Consider the following 18,332-nt stretch of genomic DNA (forward strand, 5'->3'; position numbering starts at 1 on the left):
TTTCAGATCGATAAAGATGACCCAACTCGTTTATCTGTAACATTTGTCAACAAATGCTAAGTAGAGGCCAAAAAATACATAGTTTGAGTACTTCATGCATGAACCGGCACATGGACATGAAGCATAAGTTGCAGTGGGAAGCTCACTGTGCTACAATGCGGCCTAGCCGGCCAGGCCAGCCACCGTCTGCCCCATCTTGTGCATTTGCGGCCTCTTCATCCTCTGTGACTGGGGGGACAGCAGTCACACCTGTTTTGGGACGCAGACCTGCCACCTCTTTACCCACAACAGCCAGCGTGATTTGCAGGTCATCATTTTCTTTGGAGGTGGTAACACCAGCTGGTGTTGAGCGCTGTCCGACATCGATAGCACCACCGTTGGATCAAGACAACCTAACATGTCCGCCTGCATCTTCCTCACAGACCCTTATCAACCCAGTCTAAGCACAACAGCCAGCCCTCAGTCCCTCAGATGTGGACAAGTAAAAGACCATTTCCTTCTAGCCATAAGAAAGCTAAGAGGTTGAATTTCACCATCTGCAAGCTCTTGGCTACAGAAATGCTGCCTTTCCACCTGGTGGACACAGAGGATTTTTGAGACCTTATGTCCATCGCAGTGCCCCAGTACCAGATGCCCAGTCGGCACTACTTCTCAAAGAAAGGTGTGCCTGCGCTCCACCAGCATGTCGCACACAACATCACCGCTTCTTTGAGAAACGCTGTGTGTGACAGGGTGCATTTCACCACAGACACTTGGACGAGTAGGCATGGACAGGGGCGTTACATGTCGCTGACTGGGCACTGGGTAACTATGGTGACAGCAGGACAAGGGGCTACTGTCCAAGTCTTGCCGTCCCCACGAGTCGTGCGTCAATCCTCTTTATCTCAACGTTTCTCCACTGCTTCTGCCTCCTCAACCTCCTCTCGGTCCTCCACCTGCACCCAAAGCCTGTCTGGTCATGCCACAAGCTTTCTAACTGTGCAGAAGGGATCCTGCACACCTTCTTACTATGCTGGCAGTAGGGCTCAACGTCATCAGGCAGTTTTTACTTTGAAATGTCTGGGAAATGTGAGTCACACAGCTGAGGAGTTGTGGTCAGCTCTGGAGAACCAATTTCATGAATGGTTCTCTCCACTGGACCTGAAACCAGGGAAGGCCGTGTGCGACAATGCTGCAAACCTGGGTGCGGCCCTTCGCCGGGGCAATGTCACTCATGTGCCTTGTATGGCTCACGTGTTGAACCTGTTTGTCCAGCAATTTTTAGCCCACTATACCGGACAAGATGGCCTTCTTAGAGGGCACGGTCACTGTGTGCTCACCTCCGCCGTTTGCATCCCGCAGCTCAGCGACTTACATCTCTACAGAAGTCGTTGTGCCTGCCACTTCACCGGCAAAAATGCGATGTTCCTACCCGGTGGAATTCAACTCTGCACATGTTGCAGCGACTGTGGCAGCACCGACAAGCCCTGGTGCAATACGTTCTGATGTATAGCCTGGGCCAACGGGATCCAGAGGTGGGGCAAATCACGCTGTAGGAGTGGTCTCAGATCAGGGACCTATGCACCCTTCTGCACAGTTTTGAAATGGCGACGAAGAAGTTTAGTGCTGACGATGCCATTATCAGCATGACTATTCCGGTGATTTACATGCTGGAGCACATGTTAAACAGAATTCGGAGTCAGGTGGTGGCACAAGAGGAGGTTGAGGAAATAGAGGAGGAGGAGTTGGCTGCGGAAGGGCTAACATCAGCAAGGTCCAGACATTCGGCAGCACCAAGGCGGCAGGCATGTGAGGTTGGGGGAGATGGTTTTACCAGGGCGCATGGTAGCAGCCAAACTAGTGAGGAAGGTGCAGGAGCCCAGGATGAAGTGGAGGACGAACTGATGGAAGACTCATCAGATGAGGGAGACCTTGATCACATTTCTGTTGTGCGAGGTTGGTGGGAGAGGACAGAAGAAGGAAGCATGATTGTTACCTCGCCACCAACACAACAGGGACTTGGTGCTCCTGGATGCGCAAGACACATGAGTGCCTTCTTGCTGCACTACCTGCAACATGACCCTCGAATTGGGAGAATTAGTAATAATCCTGACTACTGGGTTGCCACACTGTTAGATCCCCGGTACAAAAGGAATTTTGCAGAAATAATTTCTGCCATAGAAAGGATGCACGCATGCAGGAGTATCAGCAGAGACTGTTGCAGAATCTTACATGTGCTTTTCCACAAAACACCAGTGGTGCACGTAGTGAATCTCACAGTTCCAACTTGCCAACCGTGGGACCGTCGAGTGTTCAGCACTCAAACCGTTTCAGAAACACAGTATCTGCTGGTAACATCAATTTTGCGGAATCATTTCACCACTTTTTTAGCTCATCCTTTGCAAGGCCACAGGAGACAAGAAGTCTGACACATAGTCAACGCCTAGAGACGATGGTACTGGAGTATCTCCAAGTAAACATTGAAGCCATGACTGTGTCACTGGAACCTTGCTCTTTTTGGGCTTCCAATCTGGATAAATGGCCAGAGCTCGCCACTTACGCCTTGGAGATCTTATCATGCCCCGCAGCCAGCGTTCTGTCTGAAAGTGTGTTCAGCGCTGCTGGTGGTGTGCTGACAGATAAGCACACGTGGCTCTCCACTGATAATGTAGACAGACTCACGTTCATAAAGATGAACAAATCATGGATCCGAAACGATTTTTCTACCCCTGTGTCATCCTGGGGAGAGTTAAAGCTTGATGATTGGTTAAAATCACCTCACCAACCGTTTTAAGCTTTCAAATTACTAATCATGTTTATCTGTATCTTGGCTGGAAAATTATTTGGGCTTTGTAGCAGTGTGCAGTAATGATTCTATTAGGCCATCTATACTAAGCTCCACCAGATTTAAAATTACTAATCATGTTTATCTGTATCTTGGCTGGAAAATTATTTGGGCTTTGTAGCAGTGTGCAGTACTGATCTATTACGCCATCTATACTAAGCTCCACCAGATTTAAAATTACTAATCATGTTTATCTGTATCTTGGCTGGAAAATAATTTGGGCTTTGTAGCAGTGTGCAGTACTGATTCTATTAGGCCATCTATACTAAGCTTCACCAGATTTAAAATTAATAATAATTTTTAGCTGCATCTCGCCCGGAAAATAATTTTGGGGCTCCGAGATGCGCAAGACACATAAGTGCCTTCTTGCTGCACTACCTGCAACATGACCCTCAGATTGTCAGAATTCGAAGTAATCCTGACTACTGGGTTGCCACACTCTTAGATCCCCCACACTCTTCGATGAACCTTTTCATTTTAATAAAGACCAAAAAAATGGTCATTTTTGAAATTATAAGCATTAGCAGGTTATTATAAACTGAAATCAAACAGTTTTCAACTCAAAACTTTATTCTAGGTGATGTTACAATTGCACATAGGACCGCTTGTTCAAAAGGAGCTTCTGAACTCTCTCGTCCATTGAATTTGTCAGGTTTTGGATGGTTTCTGCTTCAATTGTATTGCATGAGGACAGAATACCCTCCCAGAGCTGATGCTTAGATGTGAACTGCCTCCCGCCATCATAGACACTCCTTTTGATGATGCTCCAGAGGTTCTGAATGGGGTAGAGGTCAGGGGAGCATGGGGGTCACCCATAAGTTTGTCCCCTTTTACGCCCATATCAGCCAGAGATGCAGATGTTTTATGTGCAGCATGAGACGGTGCATTATCATGCATGAAAATGATCTTGCTGTGGAATACACGGTTCTTCTTCTTGAACCATGGCAGGAAGTGCTGTTTGAGAAACTCCACATACATTATGGAGTTCATCTTTAACCCTTCAGGGATACTAAAGGGGCTGACAATCTCTCTCCCCATGATTCCAGCCCAAAACATTACTCCACCTCCTCCTTGTTGGCGCTGTAGCCGTGTTTGCGTGGGGTGTCCATCAACCAGCCATCCTCCACTCCATCCATCTGGACTATCGAGCGTTGCACGGCACTCATCCGTGAACAAAACAGTTTTGAAATCAGTCTTCATGTAATGTTTGGCCCACTGGAGCCGTTTCTGCTTGTGTGCAGTGGATAGAGGAGGTCGACAGGATGGCGTACGCACAGCTGAAAACCTCTGAAGGACCCTGCATCTTGTTGTTCGGGGGACGTTGGAGGCACCAGCAGCTTCAAAAACTTGTCTGCTGCTATGACAAGGCTTTTTTGCCGCTGCTCTTTTAACCTGACGTAATTGCCTGTAGGAAAGAGTCCTCAATTTGCCCTTATCAGCACGCACACGTGTGTACTGTGGATCAGCTACAAACTTCTTGATTGCCAAGACACTTCATCCTGATCATCGCACAATGTTGATTGTAGTCATGCTTTGACCTAAACACTCCACAATTTGTTGCTTCTCAGCAGCCGACACATCCTTTATCTTTCCCATTTTGGCAGAAAATGTAGGCTGCTTAATAATGTGGGACAGCCTTCTTAAGTAGTCTTGCCATTCATTGGACACACCTGCCAAACTAATTAGCACAGGTGTCTGCAATTGCTTACAGTGATATAAAGAGCCCTGACACACATCACCATCAATGAGTTTAACTGACAAACAAACAAATTCTTCCCTTATCACTCCTAAACACTTTTTGCATAATAATTTGGAACACAGTGTACATGTGCTTTTCCACAAAACACCAGTGTTTCACGTAGTGAATCTTACAGTTCTAACTTGCCAACCGTGGTCTGTATGGAGTTGTTCAATAAAGGGCCCAAAATTAAGATAACATAGACGGGAGAGGTCTCTATGAATAGGAATTCCTAAGAATTTGATACCCTGTGAGGGCCAGGCAACGGGAAAGTTGGACTGGATGGAATCCTGTATGGATTTGGGGAGGGAGACATCGAGGGCCTCAGACTTCGCTGTATTGATTTTAAAATTTGACCATGTAACAAATTGATCTATTTCAGCCATAACAGCCTGCTGATGGATATATGTGATTGACATCATCAGCAAATGCAGAGCACTTGTACTCGGTGCCTCCCACCTCAATCCACCTAATATTGCGGTTATGGCGAATTGATGAGAGCAGGTGCTCCGTCACTAGGATGTATAAGAGAGGGGACAGAGGACATCCCTTCCTTGTCCCATTGGTGATTATGAAAGGTGAGGAAAATGTTCTGACGCGCCCCCTGGGCCTTGGGACATCCGAAGCCGGACCCTTTTTGGTGGATGCTGGTGGTTGTAGTCTCCGTGGCGGCGACCCGGTTCCGTGGCTCAGGGCGGTCAAAGCAGTGGCGGAACTATTTATGAGGTTTTGATGTTTAAATATCCGACTACGCCACCCGTGGATTGCGGTCAGAGTGAACCGCCGCTGCAGGGCAGACCGCTGAGGCTGGTGTTGTGGGTGCAGCAGAGCGTAGCATAACTCCCCACGGGAGGAGTATAGCCTTAGGGCAGTGTATGCGGAGGATGGGGGTGATGGTGCAGGGCAGCAGCAGTAACGACACGGAGTCAGTGATGCAGTCCAGGGCCTTTACTCACAGTTCTTATTATCCAGACCACTTCTGCAGGTAACGGCTGCCCACGTCGTACTGTGCTCACCAGGTGAGGGGCTCAGACAACTCCCAGATAACTTTGGAGCGCTTCACAGGACCCACTTTTGTATCCTTTGTCTGGTCTTTCTTACCAACCCTTCTGTCCGGTTGCCTCGGGCCTCCTCTTGGTAAACTTGGTGCCAGTTTCCCTGACCCTAGGTACTTCCCTCTTAGCGGGTGTAGCGAGGGGCTGCGCCACATAAAATGTCACAGCCTCCGGTTTCTAGCTGAGGGTCGTTTCCCGCCTCCACTAGTTTCGGGGACCGGTCTCCCCCTTTGGCCTGACCCCTCCACGCAGGTGGATTCGGGCGTGCGGTGGCGACTCGCCCGTCCACACCCCTGGGATCCCTTCGTTCCTCGTTCCTGGAGCCTTCTCCGCTCCTCTTCCTTCCTTCTCCCTCTTCCAGGCCTGGGCCTCTGTTACTAGGCCAGCCTCTGGAGCAGAGCTCATGCAGAGCCCCTGCTCCCTGTCACTTCTGCTCAGACTTCTCTGCACTGAATTAAGATCGTGCCCACCTTTTATACTCCCTTCTCAATGCACCCAGGAACTGCTTCCTCCCTGCTCCTGCACTACAAGGTTCCCCTTCCTCAGTGTTCCCTCCCCCCACTCCAGCCAGGGACAGGGACTGTCGTGCCCATCTCAGGGGCATATTGGTCGCCATGCCCCACGGCAATGTGGTGTAATGCATGCAAGTGTCGGGTCCTGATCCACACTCCATCCTTACCTGAGAGTGAGATATCTCACCTCTGGGTGAGGTGCAATACCTCTGCAGCAACCGAGCCCTCGGGGTGCTACAGTTACATTTATCTTCAGCCTAGGTGACGCATTGCGATACAGGGCCGTGATTTTGGCTATAAAACGGTCCCCTAGACCCCTACCCCAAGCTTTTTAAGAGAATAATATATGGCGTGCCAGGAGACTCTATGGAATGCTTTCTCAGCATCCAACGAGAGTATCTAATTACAAATTTTTAACTGCATCTAGCCCAGAAAATACTTTGTGCCTAGTAGCAGTGTCTGCTAGTCAGCGGATTATCCCGGCTGTTAAGCAAGCTACACCACCTGTAGTTTGGACACTTAATTTTTTCAAAGGAAATACTTCGGGACCACGGGATACTCAGTGAAGAGCATCAGGAGGCACCCCAAGGCATAGGGGCTGGGACTGGAGGTAGGACGCCTTTCGGTGGACAGCCGAGCTCGATCCTTATAAAAACTTTTTAACTGCAGCAGCTTTAGTGGACGCTACTGGAGCTGGAATTACGAGGCTGCTGGCATGAGACTTGCCCTTCAATAGATCCTTGTAAAAGGATTTAAAGTGTATTCATTCAAATTAGAGAGACAATTTAAATTAAAAAGCTTAGAGCTGCCTCCACCACAGGGGGGCTCGCTCGACCCACCAGCGGACAGGCACCAGTATTGGGAGAGGGGGGCTGGCCGTCAGGGTCCACTGCGGCTCTGGCACAAACGGAGGTGACACGGGCAGGAACGGACTGTCCGTGTCGGCTTCTCACTTTTTGGATTTTAGAAGGGCATGACATGCCTATATCTGTGTCTCCCCCTCCTTTTACTCCTCCACCTCTTTTCTTTTCGCATGACTATATGTACTTGTCACTTTTCCATGTGTTAGTTATGCCTTCTGAGCAGTTTGTCAGCTTTTGGACACCTTTGAAGGTGTTTTCTATGTGTTTCTATGTGTTTTTGTTTGCCTGCCATTGGTTTTAACGGTGTTCGAAGGTGTTCGACGAACAGTTTGACGAACAGTTCGGCGAACACACGGGTGTTCGACGAACCAAACCGAACTCGAACACTACGGGGGTGGCTCAACACTAGTCAGGAGGCAGGATCCTGAAACCCTTCAAAAAACCATCATTAATAATCCTGGCCTTTGATAGATCGGGATATCTACTTAGAAAGGGGGCCATCCCTAGCAGATTCACTGGAGTCACCCCCTTGACCGGTACCCAAAGACATCCTTCCTTTTCCTTTTTTGAAGCATTTTGCAGCCCCATGGGAGCTCCCGTTGCAATGGGAACAAACGTGCTTGAACTTGCAGCCGTTCCCATATTTGCACTGGCCATCATTAAATTGCCAGCACGTTCCCGACTTCTCTTTTCCTCCCTGTGCTCCCTGACTACCTCCCCCCTGTACAGACGATTGACTCCCACTTCCTCCGCTCCCATGAAAGGACTGCCCGTATCTAGCAGGGGCGATCACTTTTAACCAAAGGCCAATATCTTTCTGGTCCCACTTAATCTCAGGCCGCACCGCCTTCCTCTGCCTGAATTGCTCGTCATACCTCAGCCATGTTTGTCCCCCGTAAGTACGATGCACTTCCCCAATCGCGTCTAAGTAACAGAATATACCCGAGCAATTTTCAGGAAACTTTTCCCCAATGACACCGGCCAATATAGCAAATGCTTGAAGTCAATTTGCAAAAGTCTGAGGAATCAGGCGCCACCTGCGCTTCTCCTCCTCTTCCTTTTTGCTATCATCCTTCCTCCCCTTGCCTAAATTAAACTTCTCCAGGGGAAGGAGGGAGAAAATTTCGACATATTCATCACACCAAATTTTCTCCTTCACCTATTTTTTTAAATGTGCCCCCAGGGGCCCCACGAAGCACACATACACCTCACCCTTTGCCCTATCATCCAGCTTCACCGTATCGCCCTTGTCCTTTTCAGTCTGAACCGATACTGAAACACCCGTAGATGCTACCACTGTGCCCGCTGCAGACCCTACCGTAACGCAACTGGGTTCCAGCAACACCTCCTGGCCTGGCAACCAGGCTCCTACGGAGGATGCCCTTGACCCACCCGCTGCCCCACTCTCCATTCTAAGCAAAATCTGAGACATGCTATGCAAGATATCCCTAATCCCCAATACCTCTGCACCCCCGGGACCACCTAAATTCCTCCCCCCTGGCCCTGTAAACTGACCACTAACTCCCCCTAGCAAAACAGCCCCCGCAGGTGACAAACAAGACATAGAATCATACTGATGCAGCTGCGTAGGTGCTGTGTCCCCGCCAGCCGGAATTCTTGAGTCCTGACGGTCACCTCTTCCGTCACGGTCACCGCTGGAATCGGGTCCTTCTGTGTCCATTATCCGCTCAAGGCCCGTGCTCCTGGCCTCCACGTCACCAAGGGGGACCTGAACGGTCACGGATGCTGCAGACTGTCTTCTCCCTGACGATTGCCTCCCGCCAGACCGTCTTGCACTCCTGGATGCAGCTCTGGGCCTCCTCCGGCTACCAGACTCAGACGCACGGGCCTGGTCCATGCTTACCGAACGAACGCTGCCAGGCAGCTCGGTGTCGCTGCCCGCCGCTCCTTCCCTTCCGCCTCGTCCATGTGAGCCAGGCAGCAGTGGTTCCCTGGACTGCTGCCTGCCCGCAGATACTAGCCTCCCTGGTGTCATGGCAATCCTGCCAGCAGGCACACCGACAGGGGCATCGCCAGTGGTGCCTGCCATTTGCTGCACTGCTCCCCCGATCATCCTGGTCCCTCTCCCATCATTATGGCCCCCACCTCAAGTAGAAGCTGGCCTGTGCGGCCCAGCTACAGTGCGCGTGCGCCGCTCAGCCGGGGCCCAGAACTCCGGCTCCAGCGACACTGTTCCCGCAGGCCGCACATCCGGTGCGGACATCACTTCCGGCGCGGCCCTGACTTTCGGCAGGGACCACACCATTTCGCTCTCCTCCCGCAGGGTCCCCAGAGGGACTCCGGAGCCTGCGCCTGTTGCGTGTGGATACCTTCAGCGACAGTCTCTCCGGGGGTCGGGTCCTCCTGCTCCTTCTCATAGCTCCGGACGGCGCCTCCATATTTTCGGCTGCTCCCAGCAAAGCAGACAGCTGGGCCTCCAGCCATCCCCCTCTCCGTGACCGGGCGACGTCATTGAGCTGGCCCTCCAGGGATTCGACGGACGCCATCTCTGGGTAAATCACTCTGCTGCTCCTCAGGGAATGGCGGTTTTCCCGCACTTTTCCCTATATATACACCTCTCCCACTACCCGCCCCCAACTTCCCATTATCCAATCCCCAAGACCACTTCATTCAAAAGGGGGGGTGAAACCTCCAGGCCATTCTCGGTCATGGGTGGCTTCCCCCTAGCTGTGCTGTCTCCAGCCCCCTCCTTGATAAATATAGTCTTAGTAACTGTAATGTGATTCAAAACTGATAATTAGAGATGAGCATTGTTCTACTCGAACTGTTCGCCAATCTCAAATTCGAGCTGTTTTGGGCGATGTTCGAGCCGTTCGGCGAACACGAACGATTTGAGAAAAATTCGGCTGTTCGAGGTTATGTTCGATAACTGTTCGTGCACCAAAATCATAACTGGATTTTTTCTCAGTAATGATGAAAATTAATGTTAATACGCAGTTTGAGTGTACAGCGGGGTGGGGGGAGGGGCAGGGGATGGATCTCTGCAGGAATAATGAAGATCTCCATTTTTTTTTCTCTTTCCCGCATTTGCAGTGGGGAGGTGCAGTCTGTCAGCCTATCAGCAGCGCACACACGGAGCGAACTGCTGTTTTTCACACAAGCAAGGGCATGTGTCATTGGCAGTGTATGTCACATGTCCTTGCCCTATAAGACCAAGCCATTTTCCCCGTCGCCACAATTTTCTCACTGCTGCAGCTGCGTTTTAGACGGCACCGCTGTTGCTGTGTGCGCTATACCTTGTTAATTTCAAGCCAATTTTCGCACAAATCTACAGATAGCTTGGGAGTAGGGAATAGTTGTGATTGCAGTCCTTTTAAGGACTAGGTTACAGCATTTCCTACGACTTTTATCAGGCAGGTCTGTGCTCTTAAATAGATAGATTGTGGGAGTAAAGACTAATTGTAATTGCAGTCATTTTCAGGACTAGGTTACATCAGTTCCTATCAGTTTTTGCCAGGCAGGTCTGTGCCAGTGCTGTGCAAATTTTTTTCACAGCATTTGGCTGAATCTAGCAAAGCTAATCCTTTTTGGCCTATTGCAGAGTGTGTTAGTCAGTGGAGTAGACTATCTGTGTTGCAAGATATACCACCTGTGTATAGAATACCAATTTTTTTACTGCACCTAGTGAAGTAAAATCTTTTGGGCATAGCATCATTCTATTAGTCCATCTATACTGACCTCCATCAGGTTGCAAATTGAATATATTTTTTTTCTGCATCTAGCTCTGAAAAAATATTTGGCCTTCTAGCAGTGTGTGGGACTTGTTCTATTAGTCCATCTATACTGACCTCAATCAGGTTGCAAACTGAATATAATTTTTTCCTGCATCTAGCTCTGAAAAAATATTTGGTCTTCTAGCAGTGTGTGTGACTTTCTCTATTAGTCCATCTATACTGACCTCCATCAGGTTGCAAATTAAAAATAATTTTTATCTGCATCTACCTCTGAAAAAATATTTGGCCTTCTAGCAGTGTGTGGGACTTTCTCTATTAGTCCATCTATACTGACCTCCATCAGGTTGCAAATTAAAAATAATTTTTATCTGCATCTACCTCTGAAAAAATAATTGGGCTTCTAGCTGTGTGTGGGACTTGTTCTATTAGTCCATCTATACTGACCTCAATCAGGTTGCAAACTGAATATAATTTTTATCTGCATCTAGCTCTGAAAAAATATTTGGCCTTCTAGCAGTGTGTGGGACTTTCTCTATTAGTCCATCTATACTGACCTCCATCAGGTTGCAAATTAAAAATAATTTTTATCTGCATCTAGCTCTGAAAAAATATTTGGCCTTCTAGCAGTGTGTGGGACTTTCTCTATTAGTCCATCTATACTGACCTCCATCAGGTTGCAAATTAAAAATAATTTTTATCTGCATCTACCTCTGAAAAAATATTTGGCCTTCTAGCAGTGTGTGGGACTTTCTCTATTAGTCCATCTATACTGACCTCCATCAGGTTGCAAATTAAAAATAATTTTTATCTGCATCTACCTCTGAAAAAATATTTGGGCTTCTAGCTGTGTGTGGGACTTGTTCTATTAGTCCATCTATACTGACCTCCATCAGGTTGCAAACTGAATATAATTTTTTTCTGCATCTAGCTCTGAAAAAATATTTGGCCTTCTAGCAGTGTGGGGGACTTTCTCTATTAGTCCATCTATACTGACCTCCATCAGGTTGCAAATTAAAAATAATTTTTATCTGCATCTAGCTCTGAAAAAATATTTGGCCTTCTAGCAGTGTGTGGGACTTTCTCTATTAGTCCATCTATACTGACCTCCATCAGGTTGCAAATTAAAAATAATTTTTATCTGCATCTACCTCTGAAAAAATATTGGGCTTCTAGCTGTGTGTGGGACTTGTTCTATTAATCCATCTATACAGACCTCCATCAGGTTGCAAACTGAATATAATTTTTTTCTGCATCTACCTCTGAAAAAATATTTGGCCTTCTAGCAGTGTGTGGGACTTTTTCTATTAGTCCACCTATACTGACCTCCATCAGGTTGCAAATTCAAAATAATTTTTTGTCTGCATCTAGCTCTGAAAAAATATTTGGCCTTCTAGCAATGTGTGGGACTTTCTCTATTAGTCCATCTATACTGACCTCCATCAGGTTGCAAACTGAATATATTTTTTTTCTGCATCTACCTCTGAAAAAATATTTGGCCTTCTACCAGTGTGTGGGACTTTCTCTATTTGTCCATCTATACTGACCTCCATTAGGTTGCAAATTAAAAATAATTTTTATCTGCATCTAGATCTGAAAAAATATTTGGCCTTCTAGCAGTGTGTGGGACTTTCTCTATTTGTCCATCTATACTGACCTCCATCAGTTTGCAAATTAAGAATAATTTTTATCTGCATCTACCTCTGAAAAAATATTTGGGCTTCTAGCTGTGTGTGGGACTTGATCTATTAGTCCATCTATACTGACCTCCATCAGGTTGCAAACTGAATATAATTTTTCTCTGCATCTAGCTCTGAAAAAATTTTTGGCCTTCTAGCAGTGTGTGGGACTTTCTCTATTAGTCCATCTATACTGACCTCCATCAGGTTGCAAATTAAAAATAATTTTTATCTGCATCTAGCTCTGAAAATATATTTGGCCTTCTAGCAGTGTGTGGGACTTTCTCTATTAGTCCATCTATACTGACCTCCATCAGGTTGCAAATTAAAAATAATTTTTATCTGCATCTACCTTTGAAAAAATATTTGGGCTTCTAGCTGTGTGTGGGACTTGTTCTATTAGTCCATCTATACTGACCTCCATCAGGTTGCAAACTGAATATAATTTTTTTCTGCATCTAGCTCTGAAAAAATATTTGGCCTTCTAGCAGTGTGTGGGACTTTCTCTATTAGTCCATCTATACTGACCTCCATCAGGTTGCAAATTTAAAATAATTTTTATCTGCATCTAGCTCTGAAAAAATATTTGGCCTTCTAGCAGTGTGTGGGACTTTCTCTATTAGTCCATCTATACTGACCTCCATCAGGTTGCAAATTAAAAATAATTTTTATCTGCATCTAGCTCTGAAAAAATATTTGGCCTTCTAGCAGTGTGTGGGACTTTCTCTATTAGTCCATCTAGACTGACCTCCATCAGGTTGCAAATTAAAAATAATTTTTATCTGCATCTAGCTCTGAAAAAATATTTGGCCTTCTAGCAGTGTGTGGGACTTTCTCTATTAGTCCATCTATACTGACCTCCATCAGGTTGCAAATTAAAAATAATTTTTATCTGCATCTATCTCTGAAAAAATATTTGGCCTTCTAGCAGTGTGTGGGACTTTCTCTATTAGTCCATCTATACTGACCTCCATCAAGTTGCAAATTAAAAATAATTTTTATCTGCATCTACCTCTGAAAAAATATTTGGGCTTCTAGCTGTGTGTGGGACTTGTTCTATTAGTCCATCTATACTGACCTCCATCAGGTTGCAAACTGAATATAATTTTTTTCTGCATCTAGCTCTGAAAAAATATTTGGCCTTCTAGCAGTGTGTGGGACTTTCTCTATTAGTCCATCTATACTGACCTCCATCAGGATGCAAATTCAAAATAATTTTTTGTCTGCATCTAGCTCTGAAAAAATATTTGGCCTTCTAGCAGTGTGTGGGACTTTCTCTATTAGTCCATCTATACTGACCTCCATCAGGTTGCAAATTAAAAATATTTTTTATCTGAATCTAGCTCTGAAAAAATATTTGGCCTTCTAGCATTGTGTGGGACTTTCTCTATTCGTCCATCTATACTGACCTCCATCAGGCTGCAAATTAAAAATAATTTTTATCTGCATCTACCTCTGAAAAAATATTGGGCTTCTAGCTGTGTGTGGGACTTGTTCTATTAATCCATCTATACAGACCTCCATCAGGTTGCAAACTGAATATAATTTTTTTCTGCATCTACCTCTGAAAAAATATTTGGGCTTCTAGCTGTGTGTGGGACTTGTTCTATTAGTCCATCTATACTGACCTCCATCAGGTTGCAAACTGAATATAATTTTTTTCTGCATCTAGCTCTGAAAAAAATATTTGGCCTTCTAGCAGTGTGTGGGACTTGTTCTATTAGTCCACCTATACTGACCTCCATCAGGTTGCAAATTCAAAATAATTTTTTGTCTGCATCTAGCTCTGAAAAAATATTTGGCCTTCTAGCAGTGTGTGGGACTTTCTCTATTAGTCCATCTATACTGACCTCCATCAGGTTGCAAACTGAATATATTTTTTTTCTGCATCTACCTCTGAAAAAATATTTGGGCTTCTAGCTGTGTGTGGGACTTGTTCTATTAGTCCATCTATACTGACCTCCATCAGGTTGCAAATCGAATATAATTTTTTTCTCCCTCTAACCCAGCCAATAGTTTTGGCCTAATACCACAGTTTGGCCACTCAGCTCTGCTTGGTTCCCATCCATTGTTTTTTTGTGCAAACAACTCCAGAGTTGTGAATTAGTTAACCACCAAAATGAGTGGAAAAAGGCCTGCTGCTGGTGGAAAGGGGAATAGGCGTGTTGGGAAGGGGAAAAAAGGTTGTGTCCGTGGGGTAGGTGTTAAAGCAACAGTAACATCTGCAGAAGAAAGACCATCTTCCAGCCAAACTAAATTGTCTACTTCTTTTAGCGGACAATGTGATAAGATCCCTTTCTTACGGCCACGCCAATCGCTACAAATTCCAGATGAGGCACAAAAGCAGCAGGTGCTTCAATGGATATCAAGTGCTCCTTTAAGTGGGCTCTCCTCCACATCAACTTCAACATCACAAATACTCCAGTCCTCAAAGGTGTCACCCCAATCGCACTTGCTTCCTCACAGCTCCCAAATCTCCAGCTGCCCGTCTGAGTATGAGGTAGAACAGATGGTTGAGTCTGCAGAGCTGTTTACTCATACTATAGTCTGGGAATCAGAGGTCGACTCCAGCGCTTCTGTGAATCCAGACGAGGAAATGATCTGCACTGATGCCCAGAATCTTTATGAGTCGGATCCAGGACCAGACGCAGAAGGTTCTGACCATAATGTAGACCCTCATTCCCAAACTGTAACTCCTGTTGGTGGAGACAATGAGGAAGACGATGATGAGACTCAAATACCTGATTGGAGAGACAACTTTAGTTTTTTGTCAGGGCAGGAACAGGTTGGCTCTGAGGACGACGGGTGTGATAACGCACAGGGTGATGATGATGAGGTTGGAGATCCCACTTACTGTCAACCCACAGTCAGCCAAGAGATGAGGTCAGCAGAGGAGGTGGAGGAAGATGCTAGTGATGACGAGGTCAGGTTGCGCCTTCCTGGACAGAGACGTCGTACTGGAAGCACGTCAACAACTGCATCCTCAAACACAACTCTGCCTCTCACCACAAGTCGTGGTGGCTCTTCAGGTCGCATGGGTGCTAAGCCTTGCATAGCCTGGGCATTTTTTCAGATCGATAAAGATGACCCAACTCGTGTTATCTGTAACATTTGTCAGCAAAAGCTAAGTAGAGGCCAAAAAATACATAGTTTGAGTACTTCCTGCATGAACCGGCACATGGACATGAAGCATAAGTTGCAGTGGGAAGCTCAGTGTGCTACAATGCAGCCTAGCCGGCCGGGCCAACCACCGTCTGCCATATCTTGTGCATCCGCGGCCTCTTCATCTTCTGTGACTGGGGGGACAGCAGTCACACCTGTTTTGGGGCGCAGACCTACCACCTCTTTACCCGCAACAGCCAGCGTGATTGGCAGATCATCATTTTCTTTGGAGGTGGTAACACCAGCTGGTGTTGAGCGCTGTCCGACATCGATTGCACCACCTTTGGATCAAGGCAATCTAACATGTCCGCCTGCATCTTCCTCACAGACCGGCAGTTTGCCGGGGACACCCTTATCAACCCCGTCTAAGCACAATAGCCAGCCCTCGGTCCCTCAGATGTGGACAAGTAAAAGACCATTTCCTCCTAGCCATGAGAAAGCTAAGAGGTTGAATTTCACCATCTGCAAGCTCTTGGCTACAGAAATGCTGCCTTTCCGCCTGGTGGACACAGAGGATTTTCGAGACCTTATGTCCGTCGCAGTGCCCCAGTACCAGCTGCCCAGTCGGCACTACTTCTCAATGAAAGGTGTGCCTGCGCTCCACCAGCATGTCGCACACAACATCACCGCTTCTTTGAGAAACTCTGTGTGTGACAGGGTGCATTTCACCACAGACACTTGGACGAGTAGGCATGGACAGGGGCGTTACATGTCGCTGACTGGGCACTGGGTAACTATGGTGACAGCAGGACAAGGGGCTGCTGTCCAAGTCTTGCAGTCCCCACGAGTTGTGCGTCAATCCTCTTTATGTCAAAGTTCCTCCACTGCTTCTGCCTCCTCAACCTCCTCTCGGTCTTCCACCTGCACCCAAAGCCTGTCTGGTCATGCCACAAGCTTTCTAACTGCGCACAAGGGATCCTGCACACCTCCTTACTATGCTGGCAGTAGGACTCAACGTCATCAGGCGGTTTTTACTTTGAAATGTCTGGGAAATGTGAGTCACACAGCTGAGGAGTTGTGGTCAGCTCTGGAGAACCAATTTCATGAATGGTTGTCTCCACTGGACCTGAAACCAGGGAAGGCCGTGTGCGACAATGCTGCAAACCTGGGTGCGGCCCTTCACCGGGGCATTGTCACACACGTGCCTTGTATGGCTCACGTGTTGAACCTGGTTGTCCAGCAATTTTTAGCCCACTATCCCAGACTAGATGGCCTTCTGCAGAGGGCACGGTCGCTGTGTGCTCACTTCCGCCCTTCGCATCCCGCAGCTCAGCGACTTACATCTCTACAGAAGTCGTTGGGCCTGCCACTTCACCGGCTAAAATGCGATGTGCCTACCCGGTGTAATTCAACTCTGCACATGTTGCAGCGACTGTGGCAGCACCGACAAGCCCTGGTGCAATAGGTTCTGACGGATAGCCTGGGCCAACGAGATCCAGAGGTGGGGCAAATCACGCTGGAGGAGTGGTCTCAGATCAGGGACCTATGCACCCTTCTGCACAGTTTTGTAATGGCGACGAAGATGTTTAGTGCTGACGATGCCATTATCAGCATGACTATTCCGGTGATTTACATGCTGGAGCACATGTTAAACAGAATTCGGAGTCAGGTGGTGGCACAAGAGGAGGTGGAGCAAGTAGAGGAGGAGGAGTTGTATGCGGAAGGGCTAACATCTGCAAGGTCCAGACGGTCGGCAGCACCAAGGCGGCAGGCATGTGAGGGTGGGGGAGATGGTTTTACCACGGCGCATGAGAGCAGCCAAACTAGTGAGGAAGGTGCAGGAGCCCAGGAAGAAGTGGAGGACGAACTGATGGAAGACTCATCAGATGAGGGAGACCTTGATCACATTTCTGTTGTGCGAGGTTGGGGGGAGAGGACAGAGGAAGGAAGCATGATTGTTACCTCGCCACCAACACAACAGGGACTTGGTGCTCGTGGATGCGCAACACACATGAGTGCCTTCTTGCTGCACTACCTGCAACATGACCCTCGAATTGTGAGAATTAGAAATAATCCTGACTACTGGGTTGCCACACTGTTAGATCCCCGGTACAAAAGTAAATTTGCCGAAATTATTCCTGCCATAGAAAGGGATGCACGCATGCAGGAGTATCAGCAGAGACTGTTGCAGAATCTTACATGTGCTTTTCCTCAAAACACCAGTGGTGCACGTAGTGAATCTCACAGTTCCAACTTGCCAACCGTGGGACCGTCAAGTGTTCAGCACTCAAACCTTAACAGAACCACAGTATCTGCTGGTAACATCAATTTTGCGGAATCATTTCACCACTTTTTTAGCCCATCCTTTGCAAGGCCACAGGAGACAAGAAGTCTGACACATAGTCAACGCCTAGAGACGATGGTACAGGAGTATCTCCAAGTAAACATTGAAGCCATGACTGTGTCACTGGACCCCTGCTCTTTTTGGGCTTCCAATCTGGATAAATGGCAGGAGCTAGCCACTTACGCCTTGGAGATCTTGTCATGCCCCGCAGCCAGCGTTCTGTCTGAACGTGTGTTCAGCGCTGCTGGTGGTGTGCTGACAGATAAGCGCACGCGGCTCTCCACTGATAATGTAGACAGACTCACGTTCATAAAGATGAACAAATCATGGATCCGAAACGACTTTTCTACCCCTGTGTCATCCTGGGGAGAGTAAAAGCTTGATGATTGGTTAAAATCACCCTACCAACCGTTTTAAGCTTTCAAATTACTAATCATGTTTATCTGTATCTTGGCTGGAAAATAATTTGGGCTTTGTAGCAGTGTGCAGCACTGATTCTATTAGGCCATCTATAATAAGCTCC

The sequence above is a fragment of the Phyllobates terribilis genome, unplaced genomic scaffold, assembly GCF_046119375.1.
Source record: "Phyllobates terribilis strain yellow unplaced genomic scaffold, ASM4611937v1 Scaffold_11__3_contigs__length_659146591, whole genome shotgun sequence".
In the NCBI taxonomy this organism is placed as follows: Eukaryota; Metazoa; Chordata; class Amphibia; order Anura; family Dendrobatidae; genus Phyllobates; species Phyllobates terribilis.